Source organism: Panthera uncia, unplaced genomic scaffold (genome assembly GCF_023721935.1).
Source record: "Panthera uncia isolate 11264 unplaced genomic scaffold, Puncia_PCG_1.0 HiC_scaffold_823, whole genome shotgun sequence".
In the NCBI taxonomy this organism is placed as follows: domain Eukaryota; kingdom Metazoa; phylum Chordata; class Mammalia; order Carnivora; family Felidae; genus Panthera; species Panthera uncia.
In genome coordinates, this window is record NW_026060005.1 from 9989 (window position 1) to 26001 (window position 16013).

Here is a 16013-nt window from a genome sequence, read left to right on the forward strand (position 1 = left end):
ACTCACAAACCATGAATCATGACCTGAGCCAAAGTCGGGTGCTTAACCGACTGAGCCACCCACGCGTCCCTGCTTAGGTGATTCTCTAAACCATTCTGAAAGATATTCATAGATTCCAGTTACTCTTGCAACAGGCAGTCATGCCCCACACCTAGCACAGAGCCCGGCACCAAGTAGGCACTCAGGCGTTTGCTGAGTGCTCATAAATCGTCCTACCCAGAGGCTCTTATACTCTCATGCCCTGCCACACGTGTGTTCCTTACAGTGTGCTTGGCTGTTGGTTTCTGTGCCCTCGTCTGGGGTGAGGTGCACTGCGAGTACTTTGTTACCAATCATACGGCATCAAGTCCGAGAAGCTTTTATTTGAGAAAGAGAGAAGATCTGAAAGAGAGCTTAGCTTATCATAATGTCTCTTGCACCGCACCCGGCATTTCCGTTTGCTCTTAGCGGGAAAGCGATGGGCAGAGTCACAGCAGGATTGCAGGGCCTGGTGCACGACCTCTGTAGAGGCAGTGGGGGCTGTCTGGGGTATGTAGCTTTTGTCCAAGTGTCCTGACTTAGTCAGGGGGCGGGGGTGGAAACAAGCATGAGCCTTGCCGCTGAAACATTCATTCCTCAACGTGGGGTGGATGGCCAGCTCTTCAGCTTTCTCCTTGCCAGGCCGGATATGCACAGATCCTCCCAGGGGACTGGATGTTTAGCACACTCCTGAAGAACATTTTAATTGTGTGAGTGGGTCTCTGAGGACCTGCCCCCATTAGCATGAGAGTGATTCCTGAAAGTTGCCCAAACATAGCCGTGTCCTAACAACAGGGTGCCGGTGACCTCTGAACCACGTCTCTCTCCATAGCCTTGGCTATTTCAAAGAGATCATTAACAAGGTGGAATTGGGTGCCCCCAGGGTCACAGCACAATATACATTGTTACTGTCTTTTAATGGACTTTCCCCAGACACGGTGATTCTTAAACTGCAGCGTCGGCAGCTGCTAACGCCAGGCTGAGCCACGCTGTCTGCAAGGAGAGAGCCGGCCTGCCAGTCCTGCCAGAGCAGATCTGAGCTTGGGCAGATGGATTGGGCTGAGAGAAAGGAGGAGGGGACGTGGGCTTAAGGGGAGGGGGCACCAGCGGAGAAGCCTGGCAGCCCTCGGAGGTCTTTGTTATTGATTTAGCGTGAGGACTCAAAGTGGCAGGCAGGCAGGTGGCAGGGGCTGGCGGGCGGGGAAGACAGGTGTAGGCGGTCGTGGGCAGTGATTAGCCGGGGTGTTCCAGATGTGGCTGGGGGTGTCAGCTGGTGGTGACTAACGTGGGTGCTTCTGAGGGGCGTGGCGTCAGATGGTGGTTTCAGAATGCAGATGCGAGAGTTCTGGGCCCCCCCTCGCTGCTTCCACACCGCTTCACACGAGTTCTACTCTCCCGAGCATGCGCGTTCAACTTCGTCTTTACTTCCGTGTCGCGACTACCCCCTTTCCTACATTCGTCTCTAGGCCAAGGGCAGGAATATGCAGATTACTCTCCCCCAGCCTTCAGCCTTCAGCCTTCACCCAATTTTGGAGATGATCACACGGACCGAGCGCCCTCGATCGTGTACGAGCAAGTACAATCAAGTACGATCATGCGCGTTCACGTGAGAAACATACCTGGTGGCAGAGGACGTTCATAGTCCACGGTCTTCTTTGCCTGCTTCCTTTTTGAAAACCTGCCTACGATTTTTATAAAAAGATTTTTATCGAAGTAGAATATACACAAAAAGTAAACATAGTAGTACCACTCCCACTGGATCAAGAAACAGATAATTCACAGCACTCCAAAAGCTTTTCTTAGTCTGTTCCAGTCACACTAACTCTGTTCCGGCCTTCTTCTCCAAAAGTGGCCACTTGCCTTCAATCACCACAGATTCGTTTTGGCTGTTTCGGAATTAAAAAAAATTTTTTTTAAACATTTATTTATTTTTGATAAGAGAGAGAGCATGAGCAGGGGAGGAGAGAGAAAGAGGGAGACACAGAATCCGAAACAGGCTCTGGGCCCTGAGCTGTCAGCACAGAGCTCGACGCGGGACTTGAACTCACGGACCGTGACATCATGACCTGAGCTGAAGTCAGACGCTCAACTGACTGAGCCACCCAGGCGCCCCATGTTTCGGAATTTTATATGAATGGACCCAGACACAATGCATTATGGTCTAGCCAGCTTTTTTTGCTCAATGTTTGTATGCAATGTTTGTTCTTTTTCATTGCTGTATACTATTCCACCATCTGAGTCATTCACAATTATCTGTTCCACTATTAAGAAACATTTGGATTATTTATGGATTTGGCTTACGATGAATAATGATGTCCTAATCATTTTAACAGGTATTTTGTTCTATATATGCATCCATTTCTCTATATTTGGGAATGGAGTTGTTAGAATCATAGCGTATGGGTATGCTCAGCTGTAGTAAGCACTGTTTAGTAGAAGGATTTTGCAAAACCATGTACCATGCCTTGGCCTTGATGTTATGGCACCAGCCCCCCTCCACACCACAGGGGCCCAGGAACTCACCACAAACCAGTCATCACCCACAGCCTCCTGTCTCAGGCATCTTGTTGGACCACTCAGCCTCTTACCCACTTCGACATGTGGCTCTCCCTATTCATCTACCCTTGCATCCTGACCCTTATGAACTCTGGCTCCCTATGACCATTTCAGGCCTTCCTTGCTTCAATGACCCCTTTGTATCTGCTTCTGTGACTCACCGACCAATTAAACTCTTGACTACACTCCATCCCCAATCACAGAGTTCTGGTGTGGCCTCCACAGAGCTCATTCAGGCCAGCCCCAGCTCCTGGCCTGTGTGTTAAGAGTGGGTAGAGCGATCAGAAGTAGAGCTTTGCCATCCCAAGAAGAGAAGCAAGTGAACTGTAAGACAGGCAGATCAATGAAATCGGCTTTTTTCATTATTAATGGGCCCAATTTGTCCTGGGTTAGTGGCTATTTACAAAATTTCAAGATGCCCAGCCCTTTGAACTTCCCTGTGTCCCGACCAGACTTCCTTGCTATGGTGAATGTGTGTGCGTGTGCACGCGTGCGTGTGTGCATGGGCATGTGTGTGATGTGTCTCTTTCTCCCAGCGTCTGTGACTTGCATGTCTGCAAGCAAGTGCTTGCACCCAGAAGGAGGGTGTGATGAAACGCTGTCACGTGGCTAGCCTCGGGCAGTGAGTCAACGAGCTCCCCCACAGCCACCTCACTGGAGTGGAGGGAACAGGAACCACCACACTTGGCAACTTGGGCTGTGTCCACATGGTTGGAAACAATCTGTGAAGTGAGTCAGATCCATTGAGAGAACAATTAAGTCAGTGGGAAAAGAAAATCGGTAGGCCGGGTTATTTGGCATGGTGAAAGAAAGCAGCCCATTGTTTGTTCACATTTGTCCCTTTCCAGCTGGTCATTGTGACACTAGCTGATGCTGGGCTTGCCTACACAAGTGCTTTTAACAGTTTGACCCAGACTCTGTCTACACAGCTCTAAAACCGTCCAGCGAGCTTGTCCAGAGTCAAAGAATCAACTATCTGCCTCACTAGTAATTCTGTCCTCAGGACGGTTTTATGGGGATCCCACTGGAAATGATGGCAGACATTTTGGGGCAAGATAGGACTTTGGGGTTGCTCCACCACTTCTGGTGAGTTCCATGTCTGAGGACTGAGTAGCTTCAGGCAGCTCTAGATAATATCTGGCCACTGGTATGGGAGGCAGGGATAGGGGTCAGATGAAGTTCAAAACTGTGAAATCCAGAGATAATCCCCCCAAATCATGCTGACCACCTGTTTTGTTTTCACTTAGGATTGTTGGGTGAGTGACCCCAGAAGAGACAAACTTCTAATTCCGGCCTCTTGGAGATCATTATCCCAACTCCCGGATTTTTTTTAAGCTTTATTTTTTTTAATGTTTATTTCTTTATTTTGAGAAAGAGAGGGTGCATGCAAGTGGGGGAGAGGGGCAGAGAGAGAGAGAGGGAGAGACAGAATCCCAAGCAGGCTCCATGCTCAGTGCATAGCCTGACACGGGGCTCGATCCCACGACCGTGAGACCATGACCTGAACCGAAATCACGAGTCGGACGCTTAACTGACTGAGCCACCCGGGCGCCCCCCAACTCTAAGATCTTAAAGGGGAGAAAAGGGAGGCCCAGGGAGATAGAGAGACATACACAGGGCTACACAGGTAAAAAGTGAGTGTTCACTTGGCTAAATTTAATTGCACCTGGCTGTCTCCAGTTAAGGTGCTAATGAACCAGGAGACGCAGATACAACATAGCAACCTGTAATGGACATGTTGAAAAGGAATGGGTTATGAAGTAGAATTCTCTCTTAAGAACTAGGGAGCTTCTCTGAGTCCTTTTTTGGGCACCTTTCCTGTATCCAGCTGCTAGTTACCTGCAAGAACTCTCATCAATCTCCAAAGAACAGCGGTGTCCAAAAGTTGGGGAATGTGTATGATGTGGCTTTGGCTGGAGCATATTTATGACCTGGAGTGTGCTCTAATTGTGCAGATATTCCCATAAATGTTATTTTATTAAGTTGAGCTACAGTAAATCTGTCATCTCCATAAGTAACACCACAGTGAATCTGTAGGTAAGCTCAGAATACTGCCGTGAGCCATGCTGGGCTATTAGCTTCAGTCCAATGTTGTTATCTGCGCAGTTATAGCATCTCAGGGGCAAAACTCAGGCACTGCGTTTACAAGATTTGGTTCCTCATGCATGCCCTTGGCTCCCAAAGACAACAGAAATGGCTACAAAAGACGGAGGCAAGAAAACCAGAGAATGCTGAATGTTTGCTTCCTCTAGCCCGTTTGGAAACAGCTCAGGCCAACAGAGAGCACTGGAACAGGGAATTCAGCGTCTTGGGTTCTATTGTTACTCTTATGAACTTCTCAACCTAAGGAAGATCCGTTGGTGTGACGGGTCTCACAGCTGCCAACTTGGAAATGGCGGCACGGTAGGCATGCCTCTCCATGGTAAATACAGCAGTCCTGGAAGCCAAGTTGTTGAGATCTCAGGGTGAAAGCAATAATAATTAAGTGTATCTATTACCTGGTCTGATATCCTCTGACCACCACCTGGAGAGGGTCCATAATCCACTATCTCCTTCCCCTGGGGAAAGAAAGGAAAGGAGATTAATGATGTCTCTTCCTCCAGCGAAATTTATGACACGTTGATATCCAGGCACTTTGTTCATGAATCTGGATGACTCATGTCTACTTGTGGTGTAGAAGCCAGACTATTGTAAACATAGCATTCCTGAGTATATTAGGAATTTTCCAGAGCTGACAACATTCAAGAACAATCAGGTTCAGCCCTAGTCCTTGCCCCTCAAAACCAATCGCGGGCTCCCAGTTGTGAGGCAGTACAGTGTGTTCAGAGGAAGCAGTCTTTGAAGGGACAAAATTGGGAGGCATTTGCTTTAGCGCTCTGGATTGAATTAGTTGTTATTCATTACAGGAAATCACGTTTCATAGTTCCTAAGAAATAAGGCAAACGTTTTTAAGATTTGATTCCATATCCAATAGAATCTCTCTCCACAGCCTTTTCAGAGCATCACTGTAAAGTCCCCCAGCCCCCGCCATTTTTTTTTATTAACCTGAGAAGAAAATGAACTGAGTTTGGAGAAGGATGTTAGGCGGACACAAGGGAGGGTTTACAGACCCAGGGAAAATGCACTTGAAGAAAAAATGCCACAAACTGGGGTCAGCAGACATTAAATTATAGACATGCCCATGGTTTGTCCAGATTGGTTAGAACATGTTTCTTTTCAGCAATAAAAAACAAGAGCCATTAACAAGCAAAGATGTTAGATGGAATTAAGTGGCGTTCAAATGATGAAAGGGGAATTTAAGGAGCTAACCTTCCACTGCCCAGGCAGTTTACCCAGTCAATTAAAACACAAGACTGTCTTTCCCACCATCCTGCCATCAACGGGAGAAAGTGACTCTGATAGGCCACAAGGCTTGGCTGCCATATACCCTCACGCAGCCGTCCTTCCCAGAGCCTCCTGACGGCTTCAGGTGACTAAATGGCCAGCTAAGCACAACACATTTCGATTGAGAATCTTGTGTCTCGTGGTGGTTCCCTGATGCCTCCCTGATGCAAGGCACTGTCGTAGATCACCGCCATCCTACAGGCACGCCACCCAGATAGCAACCATAGGATTGTCAACAGAACGATTCACACACCGGCATCAGCAGCTAAACGCAGCACAGTTCGCGACCCCAAGCACGACACCAAGATTCTAAATGGGATGTTGCAGCAGCAAAGATTCTAAAACACAACTGTGTCACTGGGGCATTCAGAGGGTGTCACGACCTGTAACTGACAGGCACACCTGCCCTGGTTTCCCCCTGGGCACAGCATTCTTGCATTCCCCTGGGCCTCCTGTTGCATTGCGGCTGCTTATTTGCATCCGCAAGCAGGGAGCAGGTATCCTGCAGAAATAGTCCGGGAGTGGTGTCTGATTCCCATAGGCCTTTGCAGCCAGCTCTAACGGAATGATTTCCAATATTCAGTTTCTGAGAATTCTAACCATGATAGGCAGACCATGGCAGATCTTAATGACAATAATATCATCTCACATTTTCATGGCATTTAACAGTTTACAAAGTGCTTTCACATACATTATCACATTTAATCCCGGTGAAGTCGATACTCTCTTCTTTTTTTCTATTGGCAGCTTGGTGTAGTGGAAAGAGCGCTGGACCCAGGCAGACGTAAGTTCAAATCCCGGCAATGACCACCCACCAGCTGTCCAACCACAGACGATGTGCTCCCATTCTTCCAGTGTCCTTTTTTTGTACCTGTAAGATGGGGAATCATTTCTACTACCCGTAAGATGAGGTATGCGGTAAGAATTAAACAGCCTATATAAAAACACAGTGTAGGTCCTGATGCATAGAAGCACCGGATAATCGTTACTTTCTATCCACTTACAGAAGAAAACGAAGCTGGAGAGGTTAAGGGAATTGCTCAAAGTAACAGCTAGTAAACGCCAGAACTGAGACTTCATTTATTTTACAAACATTATTGAACACCTACTATATGCCAGTGCCTCAGGCATAGGAAAGTGGATAAGTCCTAATTCTAGTTCTCGAAATGTTCACAGTAGAGTGCCAGAGCCTGAAACGCAAATAATCAATTACAGTATAGTGTGATGTGAAAAGCAAGACGTATTTAGGGAATGTCCTAAAGCCAGGGGTGAGCCCAGGTATCGACACAGGAAGTGAGTCTTAAGAAGAGGACCCTTCAGAGGAAGCAGCCACGGAGTTCAAGCTGGAATATACATCGCAGGCGGACGCTGCAGCCAAGAAGGGATTCGAGGGACAGGTGAGAGGGAGAGAGGAGGAAGCAAGGGTGGGCAGAGTCAAAGGGGCTCACAGGGGATGCTGCAAGGTGATCCCCTTCATCCAGTCCACGCTGGAGCGAACCCATGGGATGACTTCACATAAGGACCCAAGGTGGTCAGATTTGCATTTTTGAGATCGGGGCAGCAATGTGGAAGATCGACTGCAGGAAGGAGATAATGGAAGCAGTAGTTCAATGAGAGATAATGAGGCTGTGAACTAAGAAAGTGGCAGAGCAGACAATTTTGAGAGGTGTAGCAGAGTCAGAATTGACAGGGGGAGGCCATTGATTTGATGTCGAGGCATGAGAGAAAGAGGAGTCAGGAAGAACTCCCAGGTTATTAGCTTGGATGGCCGGGTGAATAGGTGCCCTCCCCGCCCCGACACAGCGGGGAGTGGGCTTGAAGGGTCAATAATGAGTTCATTTGGACTTGCTTGTTCTGGGAGACCTGGGGACATCTAGAAGCAGGTGTGCAGGAGAGGGCTGTGAGTCGGCCTTGGGAGAGAACGGGGGTGCTGTGCTCTGATCTGGGGGTCCCTGGCTTTTAGATGGTGGTTGAAGTTGGACGTAGGCTAAGACCACAGAGCAGGAAGAAAAGAGGGTCATGGAGAGCTCTAGGGAGCACCAACATTCAGGTGCTAGAATAAGGACTGTCAGAGACGCGGAAGTCCCAGGAGAAAGAGGGGCTTAAGACTCCAAGGGAGACAAACATTTTGTGATGGCGCAAGCAGACGGAGGTGTCAAAATCTACCCGGGGTCAAAGAAGATGGAAACTGAAACATGCCTATCACATTCGGAAATTAGAAGGTCACTTTGGCGACTTATTTTAAGATGTAGTTAAGAGAAGAACTTTTCCACTTTGGTTGTTGCTGTTGTTACTATGATCCAGAGTAAGAAAAATGTGTTATATTATGACCTGGGACAAAAGTTTCATGACCAATACTCGCTCTCTGATATTTCAGACTTTTCTATTCTATTCTATTCTATTCTATTCTATTCCATTCCATTCCATCCTGTCCCATCCCATATGGATACTCCTTAGTATGCACTAAATTTGCTTTATGGCCAAATAGTGGGCTGCAAGCTGCAGTTTTAAAAAGCATAGGTTTAGATAGATATAATTTTCCTAGAAGAAGAGAAATGTAGGATAAAGGAAAGAACACTGGATTTTGAGTGGAGATACCTGATTCATGGCATGACTCAGCTACTTATTGCCTGTGTGACCTTAGATGTGCCCATTAACCTCTATGTGTCTCTTTCATTATCTGTAAAATTCAGATAATACATTAGCTGTAAAGGGATATTCTGGGGGATCAAAGAAGATAAAATATATGAATGCAAAGAGAGTATGTCTAGAATGGTCTTGGAAAAACTACGACTTTTTAGTCACATTCAAAGAAAGAGCAGAATAATGTCTTATGTGTCCCAGTTGGTTCTAGCTCTCTAACCTGAATCCTGGAGCCATACCACTGCAAAACACACCAAGAACCAGAATGGAACAAAAAAAAAATCAGGCAAAATTGGTGGTGTTGCTACATTTATAAAATACTCTTGTTCTAATACTATTGTAGCCATCTTAGTTTCCTGATTTATATCCAGAATCTAATAGAGGACTTCCCTTAATAAAAGAAGAGCCAATACAGGCAGTTTTTTTTAATGTTTATTTTTGAAAGAGAGAGAGAGAAAGACAGAGGGAGACAGAGAATCCATCCAAAGCAGGCTCTGCACTGACAGCAGAGAGCCCAATGCGGTGCTCAGACTCATGAACCATGAGATCATGACCTGAGCCGTGGTCAGATGCTTAACTGACTGAGTCACCCAGGTGCCTCTACAGGCAAGTTTCCTCACCACTGTGTGAAATGACAGCAGAAAATACTGCAGGCAAACACAGAAAGATGGGATCCCAGTGGCACCTGGGTCCCAGTTGGTTGAGCGTCCAACTCTTGGTTTCGGCTCATGTCATAATCTCACAGTTCATGGGACCACACCCTGCACTGGGCTCCTTGCTGGCAGTGCAGAGCCTGCTTGGGATTCTCTCTCTGCCCCTACCCTGGCACACATTCTCTCTCTCTCTCTCTCTCTCTCTCTCTTTCTCTCTCTCTCAAAATGAAAAAATAAACTACAAAAAAAAAAAGAAAGACAGATCCTTTAATATAGACAATAATCTTTACGAATTCCAGTAGACCAGCTGGTATCACTGTATTAAGGCATAATACAGTAATTGATTTTTATGATTCACTCAACAAACTGCTACATTTTAATACCTAACATATGCGTTGACTTAGGTGTAAGGAAGACAAAGATGACCAAGGCATCATTTCTAACCTCTAAAAATGTGCAAACAGGTGGCTGAGCAGACACATAAATGGATAATTCCAATTAAATGGTACAACTAAAAGAGATATGCATTTGAGTATAATAACATATGAACATACCATGAGAGAAAAAAAGAGCAGCCAGCCCAATCTGGAGTTCAGGGAATGCTTCCTGAAGGTCACCTTGCCCAAGATGAGTCTTGGTGTAAGCATTAACAAAGGAAGCTGGGAAAGACATTTCAGAAAGGCAGAATAGTCTAAGAATGCCACAAAAGTATGAGAACCTGTATAGTGTATACACTATCTCTCAAGCATAAAAAGGCAAGAACAAGCTAGACAACAGAGGTAGGTATGGTCGCCATCTTGGAGAGACTTCCCTACCAAGTTAAGGTGCTTAGAGTACATTGCATTGGACATGGAAGCCATTAATGGGGACCAATCACTCTGGAAGCCTTATGGAGAGGAAGTTAAGAGTAGGTCAGGGACATATTTGGCGATAATTGCAGTGATCCAGGAGAGACATGTTGAGGGCCTGAGGAGCAGTAATAGAGAAGGAAGAGAGGAGTTAGATTTGAGGAATATTTTGGATGCTGAGATTAGATGTGGGGGGTTGAGATCATATGACACTCTACTTCAGAGACCAAAAATGAGTAATACTGACCTATACTGCCCAACAACACTGTCATCCTCAAGTTCGGGGTCCAGTGTGGAAAAATTAAGACAAGTCTGTTGTAAGCACTTGTAACACAAGGTTGAAGATGCTAAGTGTTGAAACAGAGGTGTAGACACCTGGCTGTGGGAGTCAGAGGAAAGAGGCATAAATTCCAGTTGAGTTATCCAGACAAGGCTTCATGGAAGAAGTGGCCTTCAAAGTGGGCTTTGAAAGATATAAAAGATTTCACCATGAGTTCATAAGAGGAGAGGGCATTTCTGGTGGAGGAAGCATCCTGAGCAGTCATTGGGACAGGGAATGGTGTAGTCTAGGGACAATACCACAGGCTCTGGAGTTACACAAGCCTGGGCTCAAACAGCTCTGTCATATTCTAGGCAGAGAGTTAGGGGTAAGTTACTTTGCTCCTCTGAGCCTCTGTTCCTCATTTGTAAAATAGTTATAATTATCATTTATCTTATGGTTCCTCTATTTAATGAAATAATGTATTTAACTGTGTTTGACTCAAAGCAAGCCATCAGCACAGTTAACTGCTATCCTCTTATCATGGCAGAGCAACAGGGAGTGGGGGCTGAGGCAGGGTGTGTCATGTAAAGGAGAATGCATATGGTGCAGAACAAAATGGAGAGGGAAAGTGGGTCAGAGAGCCTGGGAGAGACTGTGCAAGGCCTTGAGTGCTAGACTAAGGAATTTGGACTTTACTGGGTTGGCGGTTGGGAGCCACTGAAGATTCACAAATAGGGCTGAAGAGTTGAGCTGTGTTGACTGAGATTAATAAGTACCCATATGAAAGATGGTTTGGAGGAGGAAGGGGTTGAAAACATGACAATCATTTATGAAATGATTACAAGAGCTCAAATGAGAGGCAATGAAGGTCTGAATTTGTGTAGTGTCAATAAGAATGGGAAAGAGATATTAAACATGGGGGAATTTGTTGAGGTAAACTAAGAGGAAATATCAAATACCCAAATTTCCAATCAAGGTTACTGGAAGGAGCACCAACAAATATTGGGACAGGAGTTGTGAGAGTCAGGAAATAGACAAAATGGTGGGCTTTTTGAAAAACTGAAAAGTTTTGGGGGTTGCTAATGATCTCAATATTCCTTCTCCGCCATGCTGTATAGATGGCTACCCGGCTAAAGACTTCATTTCCCAGTCTCCCTTGCAACAGGTGTTGCCATGTGATTAGGTTCTGACCAATGGGATGTAAGCAGAATGATATGTGCCACTTCCAGATCATTCCCTTAAAAAGAGTCACTTGTTTTCCATTCTTCTTTCCCTTTCCTAAAGGTCTATATAGGAATGGAGTAGTGAGCCATGCAGGCGAGGGCAACCTCCAAAGCATTAGGATTAGAACAACAAGGGGCCCCAGCAGAGCTGTGCCTCTTACCCAGACCTCTACCAGCTCAGATTTTCACATAAAAGGGAAACACAGCTTAAACAGTCCTCTAATAAAGAGACAATGAGTTTGGTGTATAGTAGAAGGCAGAGGTGGCCAGGAGAGGTCAAGCCTGAACAGTAGGTATAGAGATGGATCCAGGGTGTAGACAGGGATTTAAGAGTCATGTGAGTCATGATGATGCTTGAAGCCATGTAGTGAGTGAGATTGCTCAGGGAAGCACTGGAGAGAGAGGAGAGGTGAGGACCACAGGGCACCCGGACAGCATGTTTGCTCAGGTGGGAGGGAAGGAAGAGGAGCAGGGACTGAAACTGAAATGGAGGCAGGTGCACAGTGGCGATGAGCTGAGAAGGAGGAAGAAGAGACAGAAGAGAATAATGGCAGGGTCATCGGGAGAAATTTTTTTCCTTGATGAAGAGTGGCCAACAATGTCAAAATCTGCAGAGGACAAGGGAGGTAAGAACTGAGAAAAGGCCACAAAATTTACGGAGATTAGAGTATACTTAGGACAGGAAGCAATCAAGAAGAAGTCAAATTATGTTCAAAATAATGTGCTTAAGAAGCCTGGGAATTTATTATTTTTTATTATTTATTTTTTATTTATTATAATTTATTATTTATAGTAAAGTGCAAAGAGTTCAATCAATCTAAAATTATTTTTTAAAAAGTGTAAGGCAAATAATATATGTAGAAACGTCTCCCTCTGGGAGGTAGAGCTTAATCCTCCCTGTCCCTCAGTATGGGCTGGACTTAGTGAGTTGGCTTCTACAGAATAGGATGCAGAGAGGGGAAAAAATAGTAACTTTAGAGTGGAGAAACCTGGCGAATACCTCCCACCTTACCCAAATGGTCAAGGTCAACTACATCAGTGATAAGTCACATGGATATAATGCGCCCGTGTGTGATGTGTTGAGAAGGGCAATTCAGCTCTGTGGTGGTCTTTCCCAAAACCCATAACCTCAGCCTAGAATTGAGGAAAACATCAGACAAACTCAAATTGAGAGACGTTCTACAAAATACCTGACCAGTATCTTCAAAACTGTCTAGGCCATGAACAACAAGGAAAGACTGAAAAAGTGACACAGACCAGCAGCTATGGAGACTTGATGATCAAACGTTATGTGGATCGTGGACGGGATTCTGGAACAGAAAAAGAAAGGGTATTACTGAAATCTAAATAAAGTCTGGAGGTTAGTTAACAGTATCGTACCAACATTACCTTCATAGTTTTGATAAATATACCACAGTTATATAAGATGTTAAAATAGGGGAAGCTGGGTGAAGGATATCCTCTCTATTCTTAACTATCTTTGTAACTTTTCTGTAAATCTAAAATTATTTCGGTATAAAAAGTTTGGGGGGGGGGAGTTGTTTTGTTTTGCTTTGTTTTTTGAAGGAGTAAGGCACGGGCAGAGCTAGGTCCTTACTAGGACTAAGTAAGTTTGCAATAGGAAGTATCTGGTCTCCCACTGCCCCACCCCCCACCCAAGAAAAACTTTCCGTTAGTCCATTATTACAGTACAATGGAATGTTCAATTTCACACTGTGTGTGACATTCCATGCCAGCTAGAATAGTTAATGCAACTTTACATTTATGACTCTGCTTGGGTGTGAATTATTGTGTTTATGAAAATCTCCATATTAATGTCTGATTGTAAATCATTCTGCCGGCTCCTTTATTAATAGCTCAATTCCCACTACTCACTGCTGCAAGCCATTCAAATTACGGCAACCGTACAGGAAACGGGCTGCTTCCCATTTGTTTCCCATCTAAATTTAACCATCTTGGGCTTTGCTTTAAAGCCACTGTTCCTCAGAATTGTTCAAGCCAGACATGTTTGACTGTGTTCATTGGTGAAGTTAAGGCAGCGTATCTGAGGGGTAGTTTATTACTCTCTGTGTCTGGATTTCCTGCTCTTCAGAAGTGATCTGGGCACAGATCCTGGTGGTGTTGGTTCAAACCCTGGCTGTGTTACTAACTGGCTGTGCGATCTCAGCAAGCTATTTAGTCTTTCTGGGTCCCGGTTTCCTCATCTAAAGTGGAAATCATAACACATCATTTTTATTTGTTTATTTTTTTAATGTTTATTCATATTTTGAGGGGGGAGAGGGGCAGAGAGAGAGAGAGAGAGAGAGACCCAGAAACTGAAACAGGCTCCAGGCTCTGAGCCGTCAGCACAGAGCCTGATGCGGGGCTCAAACCCTTGAATCATGGGATCATGACCCAAGCCAAAGTCGGATGCTCAACCAACTGAGCCACCCAGGCACGCCAATCTGAGCTATTGTTTTTAGAGTTGGTATGAAAATTGAGCGTGATGTTGTTAGGAAAACTGGTGGTGTAGTTGTGGCAGGTAGGAAGCTCTTGGTGGTCTTTTTGTGATGGGAATTATACTAACAATAATGATAGTATTAATGGTGGGTATAGCTGAAAGAATTTAGGACTGGCATCCAGAAGGTCTGGGTATAGTTCCAGTTTGTCTATAAACTAGAGTTGTGATCTTGGAAAAGTCACTTTATATCTCTGGCTCTCTGTTTCCCCAGGTGTAAAATGAAGGAGCTGCCTTTCTTAAGCATCTCTCTTCCCCAGGCTAGTATTCCAGGCTCTACGTGTGCAACAGTCACCCCTAAAAGGTGTGCCCACCTTCATTCCTTTTTTCCATCCCTTCCCCAACCACCGCCGGCTCCTCGGGTCAGACGGCTCAACTGGAGGCTACAGAATATTCAGGAAGGGGCCAGCCTTGGCTTTGCATTTTCAGGCTTCCTCACACGACAGCTCAAATCAGACCCCCTACCCCAGCCCCCTTACCGGCAGGAGGGGAAATATGAAATCTCAGCAGGCAAGGAGGTTTTTTATGCTTCTGTAAATCATTAAAGTGGCCAATATTTCCCTTTGCTGCACTTCTCCCACCTCACAATATTTTTTTTTCCTGCAGTGAAATCCATTCGCCCAGCCTGGAAATGTGGTCACTTTATAGAAAATCTTTAGCTTGTACCAGCACAAATGGATGGGTCTTATTTCCTGTCTACAGTTCATGGTGTTGCAAAGGCATTGCCAAAAACTATTGACTGAGACATAAAAGCAAGAAATGGATGGAAATGAACGTGGGCACGTTCGCGTGTACATTTACAAACACACAGAGCCGAACATGATCAAGTCTACACTTAAAGGAAGAGATTCCCTGAAGGGACGTCCTAATTCATAACTCAGCCCCCTACCCTGCCCATGTTCAGAATCTATCTCACGCTCTGGAGGAGGGAGAAGAGGGTAGGACCAGGCAATGTGGTTTAGATACTGGGGAAGGAACTCCGTCCCCAGTAAGTCTCCCTGATCCCTGTGCCATGATGCTGGAAATAACACCCTTAACGATCCATCCATCTTGTAATTTCAGAAGTAGAGAAAAACATTCAGAATCCTCTGCGATTCTTTTTTTACTAAAATGATACTTCCTAAAAACGACTGCACCTTGCCTTTTAAGAACGAGCTTTGGGGTACGTGTAATGCCATATACGATTTTCACAGATTTCTGAGGGAACTGTTAGCACCCCCATTTTACTGATGATGAAGCTGGGGTCCTCAAGGATGAGGTGAGGCATTCGACATCACCCAGTTAGGAAATGGGGCAGTGGGGACCCCAGCACACTCTCTTGAATTCAGTCCCAATGTTCTTTCCACTCGGCCACATTGCCACCTGGCAGTACCCTGAAGCAGAGGGGCAATCACCCTCAGGAACTCAGCTTCCTTCTGATCACAAGGTTTGTAATCTGTGGGAAAAGAGACGGAGCCCGAGAGGCAGGGACCCAGAGGCACGGATGGAGCCGCGGGACTCACAACAGTGAGCAGCAGTGGGGGCGCGCCTGTCGCTCACTTTCCTCACCGGATCTGGAGAGCCCAGTACGTGCTCAACAACACCCAATCTCCCTGGACACCGACTTACTCCCTGTGTGATCGCTTTGTGTCCCATTTCCTCATCTTTCGAGAGGGAGTCACAATACTGATTTCACAGAGTATTGCGAGGATTACTGAGACATCTAATAGAGAAACGTGTTTCATTTCTTCCTTCTCCCTCCCTCCTCCCTCCCTCCACCCCTCCTTCTACCCCTTTTTCCCTCCACCCCTCCTTCTACCCCTCCCTCCCTCCACCCCTCCTTCTACCCCTTCCTCTCTCCTCCCTTCCCTCTTTCCCACCCTCCTCTCCCTCCCTTGTCCCCTCCTTCTTTCCTTCCCTCCTTCTCTTTCCTTCCTTCCCTCCCTCCTC

The 16013-nt window shown here is 45.8% G+C and overlaps 1 long non-coding RNA gene across 1 annotated transcript; it reads left to right on the forward strand.

Moving 5' to 3' along the window:
* Positions 1-3369: 3369 nt before the first annotated feature.
* Positions 3370-15081, forward strand: LOC125918459 (uncharacterized). The gene is made up of 4 exons (XR_007456447.1): positions 3370-3660; positions 6706-7355; positions 12805-12947; positions 14299-15081. It is a non-coding gene; the product is annotated as an uncharacterized LOC125918459 (long non-coding RNA).
* The last annotated feature ends 932 nt before the right edge of the window (positions 15082-16013 follow it).